This window comes from Pinus tabuliformis, chromosome Q (genome assembly GCF_031772625.1).
Source record: "Pinus tabuliformis cultivar Carrire ecotype Pingquan chromosome Q, CPIR1, whole genome shotgun sequence".
NCBI lineage: Eukaryota > Viridiplantae > Streptophyta > Pinopsida > Pinales > Pinaceae > Pinus > Pinus tabuliformis.
In genome coordinates, this window is record NC_142296.1 from 922,867,941 (window position 1) to 922,886,594 (window position 18,654).

Consider the following 18,654-nt stretch of genomic DNA (forward strand, 5'->3'; position numbering starts at 1 on the left):
GGAGCAATATTATCCTTCCAAGAGTAAAAGGATATCCATGTATTATTTACTTCCATATATCTTTTCCAATCTTCAGCTAATTTCTGTTTCTCTTGAGGAGAATAAGTCTGATCAAATTCTTCTGCTTGGGGATTAGTGAATAAATCCCAATTAAGCATTGCTTTCATCCATTTGGCACTAATTTCAGACTTAAAACATCCATCCATCAGAGAAAAGAACTTATGCATTTCCATAACAACAAGCTTTTTACAATCATCAGGTACTGGACCAAACCTACATGGTGGTATAAGGCCTTTTGCTTGCTCTAGATATCCTAGACCATATCTAGGCTTAGTTGGTCTCATGAGACTCATCATCTCAATGAATCTTGGATCTTCATCTTCCAAAGTAGTGATCTCATGCATCATGAGCACATGGTCAGACTCTTGTTCATGGGGAAATGGGATGTCTGAGCATTTAGGATTTGGACATGGATTTACAGAGGTTGATGGAGGAGCTATGCCAGATCTGGGATTATGGTTGGCATGGATTGCTGTTTCGGCAAGCGTAAGTAGATTGACACTGTTTTGACATTCTAGACATTTAACTTCTAAAGAGGCAAAATTTACAATCTGTGCAAACTCAAATAAGGAAATATGTTTACAAGAGGAGCATGAACTGGAACAAGCAGTATCTACAATAGAGGGATCTCTGTAATATTTGGACTTTTTACAGGAAATATCAATACCTCGGCGGTCAATAGTGGATCTTCTGGGAAATGATTTGACTGCAAAAGATAAATTTTCCGTAATATCTGTTGAGGTGATTTTCTTTGTGGTGCTTGTTAAAGATACAAGGGTGAGATGGTGAAGAAGTGCCGCCACCGCTAGCAATATCAACCACCATTAGGAACGACATTTCCATGGAATTCACAGTGGACCTTCTAAAAACAATCAACCAATATGTCACCATGGTGTTCGTCAACCACGTTTGCAGATGTGCTCACTTTTGTACCCTAACAGACCCATTTACACCTTTTGTGGTTACCCATGTTTCCATGGACCCAATGTTTAAGTTACATGCCATCACACTTTCCACTGCATTGAATCGAGATCCCGCACTCACCAACAATTTCAAGCAAGATTCGTTTAAACTTTAGGGTACTCAATTGAAAGTGAGTACTGATCGTCATCCCCATAATTAAGCCAGATAGAGGTGGTCAATAAGTGTGTGGAAAGTTGTTTGAGATGCTTTGCCTCAAAAGGGCAACACCAATGAGCATAATGGCCACCCCTTAGAGAATTGTGGTGTAATACCTCTTATCATGATGCTATGGCCAAAATCTCCTCGCAATGGCTTCCTATTTACCGGGCACACCATAGCTACACAAAGTTGACTTCACGCTTCACACCAAAGAAGCCATTCATCGCACACTACGTGACAATTTGGTTTTGGCTCAAAATGGAATGAAGCGACGAGTTTACTAGCATCGCTCGAAGAATGCGAATAGGTGTTTCTAGTTGGACGAGGCAATTAGCTCTGATGTATTTGAAAATATAAGTTCCAAGTCTAGTGATTTCCAATTTTCTCATCTTACCTTAGTTTTAGTGTCATTTATTAGTACAAGGTCTCCATTCTTGAATTGCTTTCTTTTTATATTTGATCATGGCGGGATTTCGGTGCGTCTTTTATTTTTATAGGCATTGTAATGCATGTTGTGAAGTCCTTATATCTATTGGTATATCTTCCATGGACACCATCATGTCAAGTTTAAGAACGCATGTATTTTTTGTTGTTGAAGGCACCGAGTGCCACTGCTTTTTGTCCTTGCGTAATTTTAAATGGAATATGGCATGTTTATTTTTGTGGGTTTTCCCATGTGCTCATAAGAATCTCAAGTCTTTGTCATCCTATTTATCCCTACTGATGTTTCAAATTTTGGTCGGGCTCTTCATTGAAATCTCGTTGGAAGACGCTGCTACTCCTTTGGCCTAAGGGTGACAAAGAGAGCTCTTTATATGTTGAATGATGAATTCTTGCATTAATATCTTAATGGTATGACTTAAAAGTGGGTCCCTTGATAACTTATTATTAACAAGGGGCATCAAAACCTTATAATGATATTCTCATAAATAAACCTACTTGTTGTCTTTGTGATATAGTTCCATTTCTACCCGCTTTGTTCATGTCATAGTTCTACTTTTACGTCAGTCGCTTCAATCATCGTCCTCTCTTAAAAAATGGACCAAAAAAACTCAATTGCCCACATCTCAAATGGTGGCTATGGAAGAAGGGGTTATAATGGGGTCTCATATCTCTATAGAGATCTACCCACTCCTTGAGAATTACGTCAAGTACCTACACAAGTTCTATAGTCTTTGTAACCGAGGGGATTAGCTCGACCAGTTGTCACAAATTTTTTTGGGCATTCGGGTAGTTTTGTGCCAGCAGGTGCTCAGTGTGAATCCCCTTGGGCGAGGTGTACTAGTCTATGCAACGGGGTTACTAAGGAAGTCGTCCACAAATGTGAGGAAGCATCCTTTAGGTTTCCCTAAGAAGTCACCAAGGAAAAAAAAAAGGCATGCAATCTCTGTGCAGATTAGGCTACCACGTTATTACATGGGTGATATGGTTTGGATCATTATATTAATTTCCATCCATCTTGATGCTTTCAGAGTGGGAGAAGTGGAAGAATCAACTCACGGGACCATTTTTACGGGTGGTCCCATTTCGAAAAATTTCAAGTCAAGAACTTCTAGAGCCATTTTCATGCCTTAAATGAACACCTTTTGTGGTCCTGACCTTACTATGTGCCCATATTCCATAATATACATGCCAATACCTTTCCAATGGCGCAAGAATCGCCTCAATCGGAGCTTGTACGAGAAAGTTATGCAGGTCCGGTAATGTCCACCCGAAACCTCACCATGTGCTCATTCGTTGATGCCCAACTTTCATGACCAGGGACACATCTCCTCAAGGTATCATTCGCTCCCAATTGTACAAGTTTCCATGAGTCAATGTGTAGCAAACAACATTCAAAACGACGCACATGTCTTATGTTATTGCATGTCTAAGCTTACTTGGCTATCACAAAGGAACCATATCTACACTATATCCTTGTTACAAAACATTTTGTCACTGTCCCTGTACTCCCCGTTCCTTGATCTTGGAGGATCTCTACAATGAACCCCACATGCTTTGCCTTCATGAAGAAACTCCCATTGTGTCCCTTTTCATGAGCAGATAAATTCCCTTTTGCACCATTTCCTCTGAAACGTATGTTTTGCCTAGTTTACAAGGCTGGCGCTAATAGCCTTTGTCTCCCTTACGCCGATGTGCAGAGATTAGCACTATCCCTAGTGCCGACCGGAGTGACTGAGCTGTGTTCTAGTCCCGCTAGTCCTATTATGGAAAGTTTTTTAAATTAGGAACTGAAGCTTCCAGCTCTAGAAACTTCGTAACGGAAGTCTGGTAAATGGTTTGGTTGGATGGGGTCAAGGATGTTAGTTTGGGCTCCTTTCCCCTATAATGATGGAACTACCTCAAGGGATAAGCCCTTCTTCCATGAGAAGAGGATCCATATCCCATCCATTTTTCCTATATAAACCTCCCTTCTTCCCAAGCACACGCTAGTGTTGATGTTGGTGTGCTTATGTTATTTTGGTTTGGAGTAGACAACAAGCTATTACTAGTTGTAGGTATCTAGTTGTGTGAGGGAGAAGTGTGATTTGGTTTGGAGTGAAGCCTAAAGGGAAGAGCCTTAAAACTATTGTTGATTGAGGCCATTATGGAATGCTAGCAGAAGTGTGTGGGAACCTGGTCTTGTCAAAGGAGGAATGCAACGTCAAGATGAATGGTTGATATCTCTCTTTGATATTAATATATGCAACTATCGAATGATTTCCTACATGTTTTGTAATATTACATATTCATGGCTTAATGTTTCTTGACTTGTTAAGTAAGTTGAATTGCAATTTGTCTATTATCATGTTTGTTGTTTGTTGTTGTTTACTTGTTTTAGGTGTCTGAAGAAGGAAGTGAGAGATAGCTGGAGCGAGCAAGCAAGGACATCATCAAGCAGGATAAGCGGACCAAGAGGTAGGCCCTCTTGTTTGATTCTAACATAAGGAAATATTCCATAGAATGTCTCTGTTGTGGCTAGACCCATTATCGAGCTAGAGGAATTCATTCGTGTCCGCACTTATAATTTTACTTCACCACAAATTGGTGACTCCACTGGGGAATCCCAATCCTTTTGTTTGCCTTGGATTTCATGAGAACTTTTATAGTTCCACGTTTTCCCTTTGGTTATGTTTCTTTTCTCCTGCTTCTTGGTCTGAGTCTAAAGTTCATAGTAGCAGATCTCATCCCTGTTTCAATTTTTTTTCCTTAGCTCCCTCAATCAGCGCGCTTAATTTGCTGACAGTCATGCCAATCAATGTGAGTTGCTGAGAAACAGTCGCACCGATCAGTGTGAGTTGCTGAGAAACAGTCGCACCTGACCAACCTCTAGCGCTTATTGTCAGTTAGGCAGTCACACTAATGCCTGTAAGTGAAGATTAGAGCTTGACCCCAATCTTGGCCAGTGTGTTCTGCTCTTGTGGTTTTGATCCCGTAAGCCTTTTGGATTGTTTTCTCCCTGACTAGAAAGCTACTTTTCATTTGGTTTTGTTTGCTTGTTGGCTTATCATATTTCTGCTTGATTGATTGATTCATTTAGTGGCCAGTGACACTAGGGCATCTAGTTGGTCATCCATTCAACAATTTGTGAACTCAGTAAGTCGGGTTGTAGGTGTGCTTACTCTTTGCATTTTGTTTTTGGTCCTTTTTATGACTTTGACCTCTTTTTGCACAAGTTCGAAAAGTTTTCGTTTGCTTGCCTAAATGTTTCTTTTCCGGCATGGATTACATTGCTTGTCTTGTGTTTGGTAAAGTCAGTGTTTCATTGATCTGAATGAAATTCTCTTTTCATGTTTTCATTTGCTTAAAGAGCTTATTGTCTCAATTTTTTTTTTATTGAAAGATTTTATGCGAAAAGTTTGTTTCGTTGTTTCATGAAAAAGTATGAAATTATAGCTTGTTGCATCATTGTGCTACGATAATTTGCATCATTAAAAGACTAGAATTGCATCAACATTTGAAAAAGGAAGAGAACTTTTTTCTTTTGAAAGGACTAATAGGTAAGTGCTTGTCAGGAAATTAGGAATTATGTTGGGCGCGGGATCCCCCAAGGGCAGTTTTGGGGCTAAAAGCCCATATTTTGGTCAAATTTTGTAATCCAAGTGTAAAGACTCCGTATTTTGTAGTCGCGGAGTGCGTAGATGTTAAGAGTCATAGGGTTGTCTGCCCTTAGTTTGGAAATGTAATGTCAGTTGTAGAAGATCTACCCATGGTCCGCGGACCATGTGATTGTATAAATAGAGCTAAGCTCTAAGTAGTTTAAAGGCAGCAAATCGAACATATAAGAAAGTGATAACTCTAAGCAGAAGTCTAAGTTTTGGGTCGTAGCATAGGTAGAGGCTCTGCAGCTGAGTCTGCAGAGGCCTAGAAGTTTGCAGCTGAGTGCGCGGACCCCTACAGCTAAGTGCGCAGGGCGAGTCGAGTCTGTAATTGTTTGAAATTATCAATAAAGAGAATTATTCTACAATTTCTGCGTCTTTATTTTCTGCTTATGCATCTTGTTATATTGGGTATGAATTTCACTTATTATGCTTATATGATGCGCGAATATATGTAATTGTGTTAGATAAGTGACCACAAGTAAGACCATTTGTTTACGTGGAGCTAGCTAAGATATGTTAATAAGATAAGAAAGACACTTAGCTTAGTCAGGAAGATATCGTAGTTCGCTGCCCTAGCAGCGCGAAAGGACTTCAACCCTTGGTTAGGGCTGTGAGGAAGCCGATTGTACCCTTTCACGAAGGTACAAAAGGGTGGAACAGAGGGTTAAGCAACTTGCGTGAAGGCAGGTTAGCCAAGATAAACTGACATCACAACCATCTCAAGGGTGCGGAAACTTGGTTCCAGCATCTCCCCATACTGCTTCTGGTGAGACTTCAGTTCGCGCTCCATGGGTTGATGCCGAAAGCGCCAGTAGTGTAGGGATTTGTTTGGCTAGCTAACGTTGAACCTGGGTTAGGCCCCCTTAAACCAACAAATTGGAATGCATTTTTCATTAGTTTATTTTGTGAAAAAGTAAGGAAGTGAAAGATCATTTCGTTTTCAGTTTCTTGATTGTTTGCATTTGATTGAGTAGTTTCTACCCTCTCTAGTGTAGGCATTTCATCGAATTGAAAGGGTCTTGTATCATTTAGTTGCATTTAATTTTTTTCGAGTAGCATCGCTAAGACCTGAAAGCTGAAACATAACTCAAGATCAACTTTAAAATGAATTCAATTAACCTAAGGTGCATTTGACATTAACGATCATATCTAGAAGTTCTAGGCTAGAGATGTGTTTCGATGTCTTTAAACCTAGTAGTTGTCGTTAGCTTCAGCATTAGAAAACACTAGTACGGATTCAAGCTCCCTGTACCATCGCGTATTTAACAGGAGACCGTAGTAGGCTAAAATCCTTTTATCCTTAGGAAGCCGAGTCGACTGCCTTGCAAACATGATACACTAAACACAACATTTGGGGAGATTGCCTACTCGTACTTCTTTGTTCATTAGGAGGTATTCTGCAGTTCACGGTTGCCGGGTAATCTTGTTTAACTAGATCATCGAGAGTAGTCATTTGATCTTTTTGACTCATTAAACTTAAAATATCATTCAATCACTTGTCCTTTCGAGCTCATTTCCAATCGAAAGTGATAGAGTTATCTTTGTTTCTTTCGTGAATCTTAAAAAATGAAAGAGCATCATTCTTTTATGCGTCTTATTAATTGATTTCCCACGATCCAAAACACCCTGTTAGTATTTTTCTGAGATCAAACCGTGAGTTTCCTTAAAAGAACATTTTAAAGTCTTGAAGTTAATTGTTTTGTCAACTAAGACAAGGTCATCGTGGCTGAACCACTTGGTTCACCCAATTCCTCTTCCTCTCCTCCGTCTAAAAGATTGTTTGAGGAGTTGTTTCCTAAGTTACCAGAGTCACTTGAGGACCAAGATGTTGAACTCACAATTATTTTGAGTGTTCAACCATTGTCATCTCGTCCTCCGCCTACTTTCGATATTAGGTCATCTACTGATCTTGGCTCGGAATCTTTGGACAACCCCATTTGAACTCTAAAGAACTCGTCAACCACTCACAGTCAGCTTGGACTGGTTATCTACCCTCCAAACCCTCTGTTTGACCCTGTTGTGATATCACCGCAACGTCCTTACAGTCCATACAACCAGCCGAGTGTTCCTTTGGAACTATCCCCTCGTACTTGTTCGACCATTCATCGTCGTTTGTTTTCAAACATGGAACCCGAAGGTGATGCTTCAGTCACATCTTCAGATGAGTCTGAAGTTTCTACTCCACACACTGGTGAGGGGGAAGAATTGCAGTTTCCTCCCGAGGGTTTCCCCTTTTTAGAAGGTATTCCCTCTAGTTTTCCACCCAACTACATGTCTTTGGCGCAGTTGGTTTCAGGTACACCTAGTGCCTCATCATTTTACCCTAATCCTATTTGGGCATCAGGCGCCAAGCCTACTTCAGGTGCGTTCATTATAGACACGAGTTCCCAACAAGCTGTTAGCTCAGTCTCGGTGCAACCCACCGTTTCGAATACTCTTCTATCGTTAATCCCAGTTACCTGTTAGGCACAACCGACAGTTTCAAAGATTGTCTCTGTCACTTCCTCCATCCTTCTAGTCAATGGCCAGGATGTGCCACCGTCTGGGGGGCAGAACCTGAACGTCTCTATGGTGTCAAGTGTAACTAATGTGAGCGGCTCACAAGCTCACATGCTTGGTATAAACCAACCTTCTTCTGGTATTATTTATAACCCTGTTGATCCTACTGGATCAAGCAATGTCTAGTACCAACAGGTTCAGAATCCCATTGGTCCATCTGGATCGAGCAATGTTCAGTATCAGCAGCCCTATGGGGCTCAGGTCCAATACCAAAATCCTTACGTTCCATATGGTTCTCAAGGAATGGTTAATCAACCTTACACCCTCCAATCTGGGCAGTACATCCAGCCTGGCTATGGCCAGATTCAGTTCGGTAATTTCCCGGGCACTATTCAAGTACCCTTGCAACAGCAAGGACAACCTCTACAAAAACAAGGGCAGCCTTTATTACCACAAGGGCAACCTTTTTTGCAGCAAGGGCTCTTTGCACAATAGTAAGGGCAAATTATCCCACAGCAAGGTCAATTGCAACAACTGCAAGGTCAATCCTTACAACAGTTGCAGCAAGTCACGCAGTAGAAGATGCAACATGCTAAGCACCCCTCTCAACCCATGTCCTCACAGGGCCAACCTCTGCAGCCCCAGGAACAAGTTTTGCAACCGTAAGGTCAACCCTTGCAACAACAAAACCAACTAGGGTAGCAGCAACCCCTGTATACATATCAACAAAGCCAACCCTTGCAGGGGCAGGGTCAAGGTCAAGTCCTACAACAGCAGGCTCAAAATCATTATGTCCTAGGTCAACAGGTTCATAATCTTGTCGGTCAAGGGAATTAGGTACAAAATCCCTATGCCCAAGGGCACCAAGTGTATCAACCTTATGCCCAAGGACTGCAGGTCCAAAACCCTCTTGTTTAGGGACAACATATTCATCAGTTGTATGTTCAAGGACAACAGGTCCCATATCCATATGTCCAAGGTCAACATGCTCAACAACCTTTTAACTCGTATGTTTCTTATCAGCAACCTATGGCTGGACAATTCCAAGGTATTCAAGGTCAAAATCCTCCCTATGGTCAAGGTAATCCGCAATGGGGGTAACCTCAGATGCCACATGGCCAAAATCTCCCACTGTGGGGCCAAAATCATTACCAACAGGGATGGGCTCCTCCCTATGGGCCCGCTTATCGACCTCCTATGCCTTTTAACACCAAATTACCTTTCTTGGCTACACTCGAGTTACCAGATTTATCGCACCTTACGAATGATCTGATCCTTCATTCGCCATACTGGCCTCCGGTGCCATCCAAGATACCAAGTGATTGCCCAAAGTTTGATGGGAAAGATAAAGAAGATCCTCAGGCCCATGCAATGACATATCACCTTTGGTGCTCGTTGAACTCGTACGTGGACAATTCCATTCGTCTCTGTCTTTTCCAACGAATCCTCATGGGTGCTGCAGCGAAATGGTACATCGAGCTACCTTGAATTACTTACCATGACTTTAACTCTTTAGCCATGGCTTTCCTCACACATTTTTAGTTGTCGGTTCGCTATGAAACTGACACCTATTTGCTCACATCGCTTAAGCAAGATACTACGACACACATCTTTGATCACATCCATGAATGGAGATGTAGTCGTCGCCTGAAAAAATTTGAGATTGTTGATCAGTTGCTCATTGAATGGTTTACCAAATCATTCGTGGCCCCAATTGCTCGCGATATAGCTATGGGTGGGTGCGTCATTGAAGAGCAGGCCATTGCTCATGCCCAGTACTTGGATCTAGTTTACTCTCAGTCTGGCACTTTATACGAGTTATTACCCAATGCTCCGTGGCCATCATCCGATCCCACAACATCAAAGTCACTAGTTGTACCTCTCGTTGATGGAGTTATTGGTTCGGTATCCCAGACCCCCGCTAAAAGTTCTTCCAAACACAAGTTGATCTCAAATGATGTCCCTAATAGTTCATCCCAGAATCCACCTGGCCCTGGTAAAACCTCAAAGGTCAATGCTGTCCAGTCTACCGTAGCGGACAAATCCTTGAAAGGGAAAAAGAAAGGCAAAGGTAGAGCTAAAGCCAATGCCTCGAAACAGGGTCCCCCCCAAATCATCTATTGGCAAATCTTCACAACGGAAACCTAAGTATCCTTGCCTCATTTGTGAGGAAGATCACTACACCAAGTATTGTCCCCAACGATCTGAAGTTAGTCGCCTACTCAAAGGGACCCTTGCTGTCCTCAAAGAGTCGTTTCTGTCTCAGGAAACCCAAATGGTAGACCAACCCCAATCTACTTCCTCCAGATCTCAAGTGTTCATGATGAGTACGCCTATTAATGTGGCTACCCGATCAAAAGACTATTAAACTCCCGCTTCAGCAGCTGGGAAAGAGAAAGAAGTTGCACCTTCTTCTTCTACCCCGAGTTCTGATATTGAGCACCCTAACCCTGAGTCCACTGGGCAACCACCCTCTCGAGGTGTATTGCAGAAATCCTCGCATAATCCCAATGCCCAAGCTGCTCAACACTACAATATTGTTGAGGATTTGGCTCAAGCGCCATTAGCCACGTTGGCTCTCGAGGTACTCCAAAGCTGCCCATCACAGCAGAAACCTTTGTTGTTAGCTATCAGGGGCATCGATCCCACCGATTCCAATTTGATATGTTTTGATCTAGAGAACCATGTTCCACGACTCCCTCATCAGATTTCCTTTCACATTTAGGTAATCATCAATGAGAAGACCATCCACCGAACTATCATTGATGAAGGTGCTTCCACCTACAGCATATCAACTGCATGTTGAAAGGCTATTGGTTCCCCTATATTGAACCAATCTCCGAACATTTTGGAAGATTTCGATGAGCACGATTTGCGACCCTTCGGTGTTTTACCTAACCTTGCCATCACCTTGGAAGGAAAGACAGTGCAAGTCGAAGTAGAAATTATTGACGCCAATCTATATTATATTCTTCTACTCGACCGAAGTTGGACTCATGCCATGCATGTCATGGCCTCCTTTTTATTTCGCGTGATATGTTTTCCCCATCAAGGGAAGATTGTCACCATTGACCAGCTGTATTTATTTGCCTCTTCCTTCTCAGATGGCAATGTTCCGTACGTCAAGCGCATTGGTGCTCCCTATGAGAGTGTGGGTATAGGTTTTAACTCCGTACAGAAATTACCTGCATACGAATTCTAAAACACAGAAAATAAACAATGCGAGAGCATAACACATAAAACACATATACACAGAGATTTCCCCTGGATCCCAAAACCGGGACTACCAGCTTGATTTTTCATTATGTTCATTTCAATGTTATAATACATATTTATACATGCTGAAGCATCCAATACCATGGACCAAAAACCATCACATCCAAAAAACATGTGTGAAAATCATGCACAAAACCATAGGTGGGTCAACCCAACCTAACATAGGGTCCAAAACCAAAAAGTGGGGTTACAGGTACACCTCAAACCCCATGTGAACCCCCCCGCTACACAATTGGTGCAACGAAGGGGTGCCCCGCCCCCCCTCTAACCCCCCGGTTAACTATGTGGGCTAGTCATGGAAAGAATATAACACAACCCAACATTCTCCCACTTGTTGTTTTCTTTCCACAGGGGTCCACAAGAGAGATTGGTTATTTTTCTAGCCCTGAAACACCCATTGTCTCTCTACACCAAGAGAACTTCTCAGAGCTCACAGATTTTGTCAATGCATCTGCAGTATTCTTCAAAGTGTCCACCTTTACCAACAAAACCTTTTTGTATTCTATCATATCCCTCATAAAGGGATACTGAACATCAATGTGCTTTGTCTTTGAATGATACACGAGGTTCTTTACCAAGAAAATTGAACTTTGGCTATCACAGTCTGTCCTTATAGCTCCCTATACTAAATCCATACTTGAACACAACCTCTGCAACCAAAATGATTCCTTGCTTGCATGAGTGGCTGCCATGTATTCTGCCTCTGTAGTTGATAGTGCCACTACAGATTGTTTCTTACTCATCCAATTGACTGCACCTCCAAATAGGTTAAACACATACCCACTTGTAGATCTTCTCTGATCCAGATCTCCAGCCCAGTCTGCATCAACAAAGCCACGAATATCCAACACTCTATCCAATCCTGGTCTTCCTTGGTAGCACAAACCATAATCACTAGTGCCACGCAAATACTTGAAGACCCGCTTCACTACTGTCCAGTGCTCCTTCCCTGGTTTCGACATAAACCTACTTAATACTCCCACTGCATGTGCAATGTATGGTCTAGTACACACCATTGCATACATCAGGCTACCGAATGCACTTTCATATGGAACACGGGACATGTCCTCTTCCTCTTCTTGTGTCTTGGGACACTGTTCAACAGATAACCTCACACCTACAAGAATATGAACCTTCACCGGTTTACTATCCTGCATATTAAACCTCTGCAGTATTGTCTCGACATACTTCCTCTGGTTTAACCAGAGCTTCCTCTTTGCCTGATCTCTTTTAATTTCCATGCCCAAAATATAGTTTGCAACACCAATATCTTTCAAGTCGAATTTGGAGGACAATTGGGTCTTCAAATTCTGGATAATTTCTTTGTCATTTCCAACCAGCAACATATTATCCACATACAAGACCAAATAAATAACACGGTCACCAATTAATTTAAAATACACACAGTGATCTGCTTTGCCTTTGGTGAAGCCAAGTCCCCGTATAAATGTATCAAATTTCTGATACCACATCCTTGGTGACTGTTTTAACCCATACAGAGACTTATTTAACTTGCATACTAGTTCTTTCTTACCCTTCACTGCAAAGGCTTTAGGTTGCTTCATGTAGATTTCCTCTTCCAGGTCCCCGTGAAGAAATGTTGTCTTCACATCCATCTGTTCTACCTCAAAATCAAAAGCAGCAACAATAGATAAAAGTAACCTAATAGAAGTTACCTTGACAACAGGAGAAAAAATATCACCAAAATCAATTCCCGACACCTGGGAATAACCTTTTTCTACCAACCAAGCTTTGTATCTCTCCACATTTACTTCTGCATTTGTCTTCTTCTTGAACACCCATTTGCTACCAATGGGTTTCCTTACAGCCGGCAACTCCACTAGATCCCAAGCCTCATTTTTGTGCAAAGATGCCATTTCATCAACCATGGCCTCTTTTCAGAGCTTTCCATCCTCTGAATCTACTGGTTCCTTCACAGTTCTGGGATCATCGTCAGTAATAGATAAAGAAAAATTTGAACAGAAAACAGATGGACTATACCTTTCTGGCTGCCTTCTTTCTCGAACTGACCTTCTCACACCCGGAGTTTGTGGCTCTTCATATTCTGATTTCTCCTCTGTTGTAGAGTCTGATTCTTCCTCCTTAAGCTCAAACTCTATCTTCTCAGGTTCCTTTGGTTGGACTTCATGTTTAATAACATCTTTTACCTCTCTGAACACCACATCTCAGCTGTACACAACCTTTCGTGTGACTGGGTTCCAAAGCTAATAACTCTTTAAACCATCCTTATACCCAATAAAGATGCACTTTTCAGATTTACTAGCCAACTTGGTTCATTTCTCCTTTGGAACATGTACATATGCATCACATCCAAATACCCTTAGATGTGAAAGAGAGAGTTTTTTACCAGTTCATACCTCTTGTGGAGTCTTATCCTCCAACGCTGATGAAGGTGACCTGTTGACCAGGTAACATGCAGTATCCACCGCCTCTGCCCAGAATTCTTGTCCTAACTCGGCACCATTGAGCATGCTTCTTGCCCTTTCCATCAACGTCTTATTCATTCTTTCTGCAACTCAATTTTGCTGAGGTGTATATGGAGTATTCTTCTGCCGTGCTATACCACACTTCTTATGGAATTCTTCAAATTCCTTACTGCAAAACTCTCCACCGTTATCTGTCCTCAGCACCTTTATCTTCTTCTTTTTCTGGTTTTCCACTAGAGCCTTAAATTCTTTAAACCTGTCAAAGACTTCAAATTTCTTCTTAAGGAAATATATCCATGTATTCCTTGAAAAGTCATCTATAAATGATATATAGTACATAGACTTACCCAGTGATGGAACCTTCACAGGTCCAAACACATCACTGTGCACAAGCTCTAATATTTGTTTCGCCCTCTTACCACCAGAGGGGAAACTCACTCGATTCTGCTTCCCATATACATAGTTTTCACATAAATCAAAATCCAGAGAGCTATTACTCATACCTTTACAATACTTTTACCATGAATTATTCAAAGGCCCTTCTCTCCAATTTGTCCAAGCCTTGCCACAACATGGTCTTCTCTCCAGAGACCACTAGATTTTTTGCTCCACTTTCAGGGACCACAAAACTGTTGCACCCATCAACAACAGTGCTACCTTGAAGCTTGTATAGAGTTCCAATATGAACTCCCCGCATCAATCCCAGTGCTCCCCGAACCATCTTACAGGTATCCTTCTCAAACACCGTTTTTACACTTGCATCATCCAGCTTGCTTATAGAAATCAGATTTCTGGCTAATGTAGGAACATGCAGAACACCCGGAAGTGTTCTAGCCCTTCCATCTTGCAACTTCAACTTTACTTTTCCACGACCAATGATTCTAGCCTTCCTGTCATCCCCCAAGAAGATATCACCACCATCATATTTCTCATACTCACAGAACCACTCTCTATGGGGAGTGAAGTGAAAGGATGCACCTGATTCAATCAACCATGCCTCATGATCTACATGTGTACTTGAAGAAGCCAAGTACACATCCCCACCTTCATCTAAGGTGGTTTTCACCTCTGCAGAAGGAGCATCATCAGATCCCTTTCCTTTATCAGGGGCTATAGATTTATAGTCCCTTTTGTACTGCCCTTCCTTTCCGCATTTCCAGCACACCACTTTTACAGGTTTCCCTGGAGATTTAGATTTCCATCTAGATTTAGATCTCCCACTCAATGACTTATTTTTGTTTCTGTTCTGGGACCGTCCTTGTACAGACAAGGCATCACCATTCTGGCTCTCCATATTTTTCCGTCTCATCTCCTCCATCAGCAAGGCTGAGACTATTTCATCAAACTGTAAGGCAGTTGCGTTGCTACCTATTGCAATAACTAGACTATCCCACGAATCTGGTAGAGAACACAAATTGATGCACTTATCTTCATATGAAATTTTAATATCAACAGATGCTCACTGACTTACCACAGTATTAAATGCGTTCAGATGCTATGTCACCGAGTCTCCATCTTTCATCCTCAGGTTATACAACTTTTTCTGTAGGAACATTTTATTCACTAGAGACTTAGATTGGTACAAAGTCCCTAACTTGTCCCACAAAGCCTTTGTTGTAGCTTCCCCTGATACATTCAGCAATACTGAATCTGAGACACACAATCGTATTGTGCTCTTTGCCTTTCGATCCAACTTCTTCCATTCTTCATCGGACACTCCCGTTGGTTTAGTACCCGGATCTACCACGATCCACTGATCTTTATCCACCAACAGATCCTCCATCTTGAGTTTCCACAACTCAAAACTCTGACCATTAAATTTCTTGATCTCTATCTTTCCATTGCTCACCATCTTCTTTCACCACCAGAATCGATCTCGTAGATCTCCCACTGAACAGGGTCTACCACAAGCCCGAGCGAAACCCCTCAGCAACAAAGGCGTCCCCTTAAAGCCAAAACAACTCTAATACCAAATGTAGGTTTTAACCCCATATAGAAATTACCTGCATACGAATTCTAAAACACAGAAAATAAACAATGCGAGAGCATAACACATAAAACACATATACACAGAGATTTCCCCTGGATCCCAAAATCGAGACTACCAGCTTGATTTTTCATTATGTTCCTTTCAATGTTATAATACATATTTATACATGCAAAAGCATCCAATACCATGGACCGAAAACCATCGCATCCAAAAAACATGTGCGAAAATCATGCAGAAAACCATAGGTGGGTCTGCCTAACCTAACATAGGGTCCAAAACCAAAATTTTCCAGGGTGTTGCCTCGGACCCCATAAAGTGGGGTTATGGGTACACCTCAAACCCCCTATGACCCCCCCCGCTACACAATCAGCGCAACCCTGGTTAACTATGTGGACTAGTCGTGGAAAGAATATAACACAACCCAACAGTGGGGGCAGGTCTCTTCAAGATTCTGCCTTGATGAGAATTTTTCCACTCCCACCTCCTCATGTTACCTCTGTCAACATGATGTTAGTCAAATCTAATCCCTAGGTCATACCTGCACCAGATCTTGTTGATACTTGGGGAGAGGTTATGCCGCTTAGTCCTGCCAAAGTCAATTACATGGAAATTGTTTCAGCTTCTGCATCCTCTGATTCTCATATGTCGAAGACCTCTCTCGATGCATACTCTCAATCCCCTTGGCTTGGCACTTTGGAATCATCTGATCCCTTATCCGAGACCTTCCTTGCTGATGAAGGTATCATGGAAATCATGTCTCTCAAGGAGCCACCATGGATCGATACTCCTCATCGATCCTTGTTCCTTCCTCGCCCAACAGTGATGTCTACCGTTTTCGAAGAGTCCTCCTCTCCACTGTCTCTTGACATGTCAGTTTATCCTGATATGGTAAAGTTCTTTCAATTGAGGGCACCTTTATCCCTTCATGGATTCATGATTTTCTACCCTTCCTGAGTTTTCACCGATTGTCCTCTGACTCGTAACCCTCCCTCGCCCAGGGGAAATGGGGCCAAAGCCTTATATGAGTTCTACTCTATTATTTGGCTAAGTCGATGCTTACTCGTCAAACTCAAATGTTCTCCTAAGTTGATTGATTACCCGAGTCCCAACATGGACTCCTACCTCAAAAAATACTATGATTAGGTCATCTTGCATGGTTACTTATGTACATTAGTGTGTGATTAATTTTTGTACAGCGTGGTTTTGTGTGATAGTTTTCAAACAACTTTCCTGTTTACTATGCTTTTCTTGCTTTGCATATGTTTGCGACTCCCCACGTTGGTTTTTCTAATGGTGCTTTCCATAGTACCCGAATCCTATCATCCGTGCCATGGGCTATTTATGACCCTAATGGTGAGTTGATTGACCTTTAAGGTATCTGTCTAGGTCACACAACCAACGACATTGCTTAATTGTTATATACCTAGGGGGGATAATATGGGGTACAAAGGGAGGTACCCAAGGGAAGAATGTAATAATGGGATGGGCCATAGTAATAAATAAGGTGGTTAACCGTATCATGAAAGGGACCACAAGTAGTTAGTAATAATGTTACGGGCCCATGGTATTAGATAGATGGTATTGAGGGAACCATGGTAATGACCTATGGTATTGTATGTATGAGGCCTATATAGAGGCTAGAGACTCCACATTGAAAGATGTCAAGGAATATTGTATGAACAGGCATATGGCTTGTGGAGTGTTCTCCTTCCTTAAGGAGTGAATGTATGGTGTTGCCCTACCTGAAGGGTTTGATCTCAATAAAGTGAATCATTTATATCTATTTCTATGTGTTATTTCTTGGGTTTATTTATATTATCATATATCTTTTGGTTAGATCTATAACAAGTGGAATCAGAGCACTTTCTTGGGCAAAACTGGAGAAAATTTTTAAATTTTTGCAGGATTTCTGGGGTGGAGAGTTTGTAGATCAGATCTGTAAGTTTTTGGGAAAAATATGCTAAATCTAATTATAGATCTGGATTTCTTGTGAAAAAATACCCAATTAAAAAAAAATAAAAAAATCGGCCGAATCAGAGTCCGGATGAAGGAGATATCGTTGATCTAAAAATCAGTGGTGTTGTAGACAATTTTTCGGGGCAGCGAGTTTGCGGTGCAGATCTAGATGTCCTGGTGCAAGATCTGCAAAATCTAATTGTAGATATGGATTCTTTGTGAAAAAATACCCAATTTCAAAAAAAATCAGTCGAATTAGAGTCCAGATGAGGGAGATATCGCTCATTTAAAATCAGCTCTTTTTTCAGCGTTTTTGGTGACGGTGAGAGAATTGCAGCGCAGATTTGAAATTCCAGTGTCTGGATCAGGATTTCTATCACATGGGAAGATGTAGAATGGTTGTTCCATTTCCAAAAACAGGTCATAATAGGGATTCTGAGCAATATTGACTGAACTGTGGCCATTTCAAATTTTCGCCAATTTTTTTTGTGATGGCGGGCCTAGATCAGAATTTGAGGGACTTGTATAAATTTGATGGCTCTCATCCAGCCAAATGGCTAGCACAAATGGAGAAATATTTCAAATTGAATTACATCATAGATGATGCGACTCAGCTGAGTGTGGGAAAAATGTACTTGGACCACGAAAGATGGCAATGGTGGCAGTGTCATAAAAAATTCCATCCAAGGACAACTACTTGGCAGATGTTCGCAAAATCTATTTGTGACCACTTTGACCATAAATCTAATTTTGTGGGTCCTCTTACTAAGCTCACATAGACCGACACACAACCTAGCAAATATTTTATTGGTACAGGAAAGAAGGAAACCAAGAAACCTAAAGGGTTATTTTCTGCTAGTATCTCCTTATTGCAGGTTCATGGATTGATTCAGAAGGAGAAGATCATTGTGTCTATAAATCCGAGTTGTAAGAAAAATCTCATAAATGTCAAGTTGGCAAAAAAATTGCAAGTGCCAGTGAACTACATGGAGCACACACAGGTTAATAATGAGCAGGTGCAAGTTTATAAAGATTTGAAGATTTCTATGGACAAGTATGTATTGCATTCTGATTTTTATGCTTCAGATATGGCTAATGAGGATGTTGTTTTGGGATACCCGTGGATGGAATCGGTGGGTACTATAAATATTAACGTGCAGAAGAAATTCTTGAAGCTCTGGTATAAAAAGAAGAAAATTACATTATAGGATATTTCCATCAA

The 18,654-nt window shown here is 41.4% G+C and overlaps 1 pseudogene; it reads left to right on the forward strand.

Moving 5' to 3' along the window:
• The first annotated feature begins 444 nt into the window (after positions 1-444).
• LOC149222477 (uroporphyrinogen decarboxylase 1, chloroplastic-like) overlaps positions 445-18,654 on the forward strand; it is a 75,929-nt pseudogene continuing 57,719 nt past the window's right edge.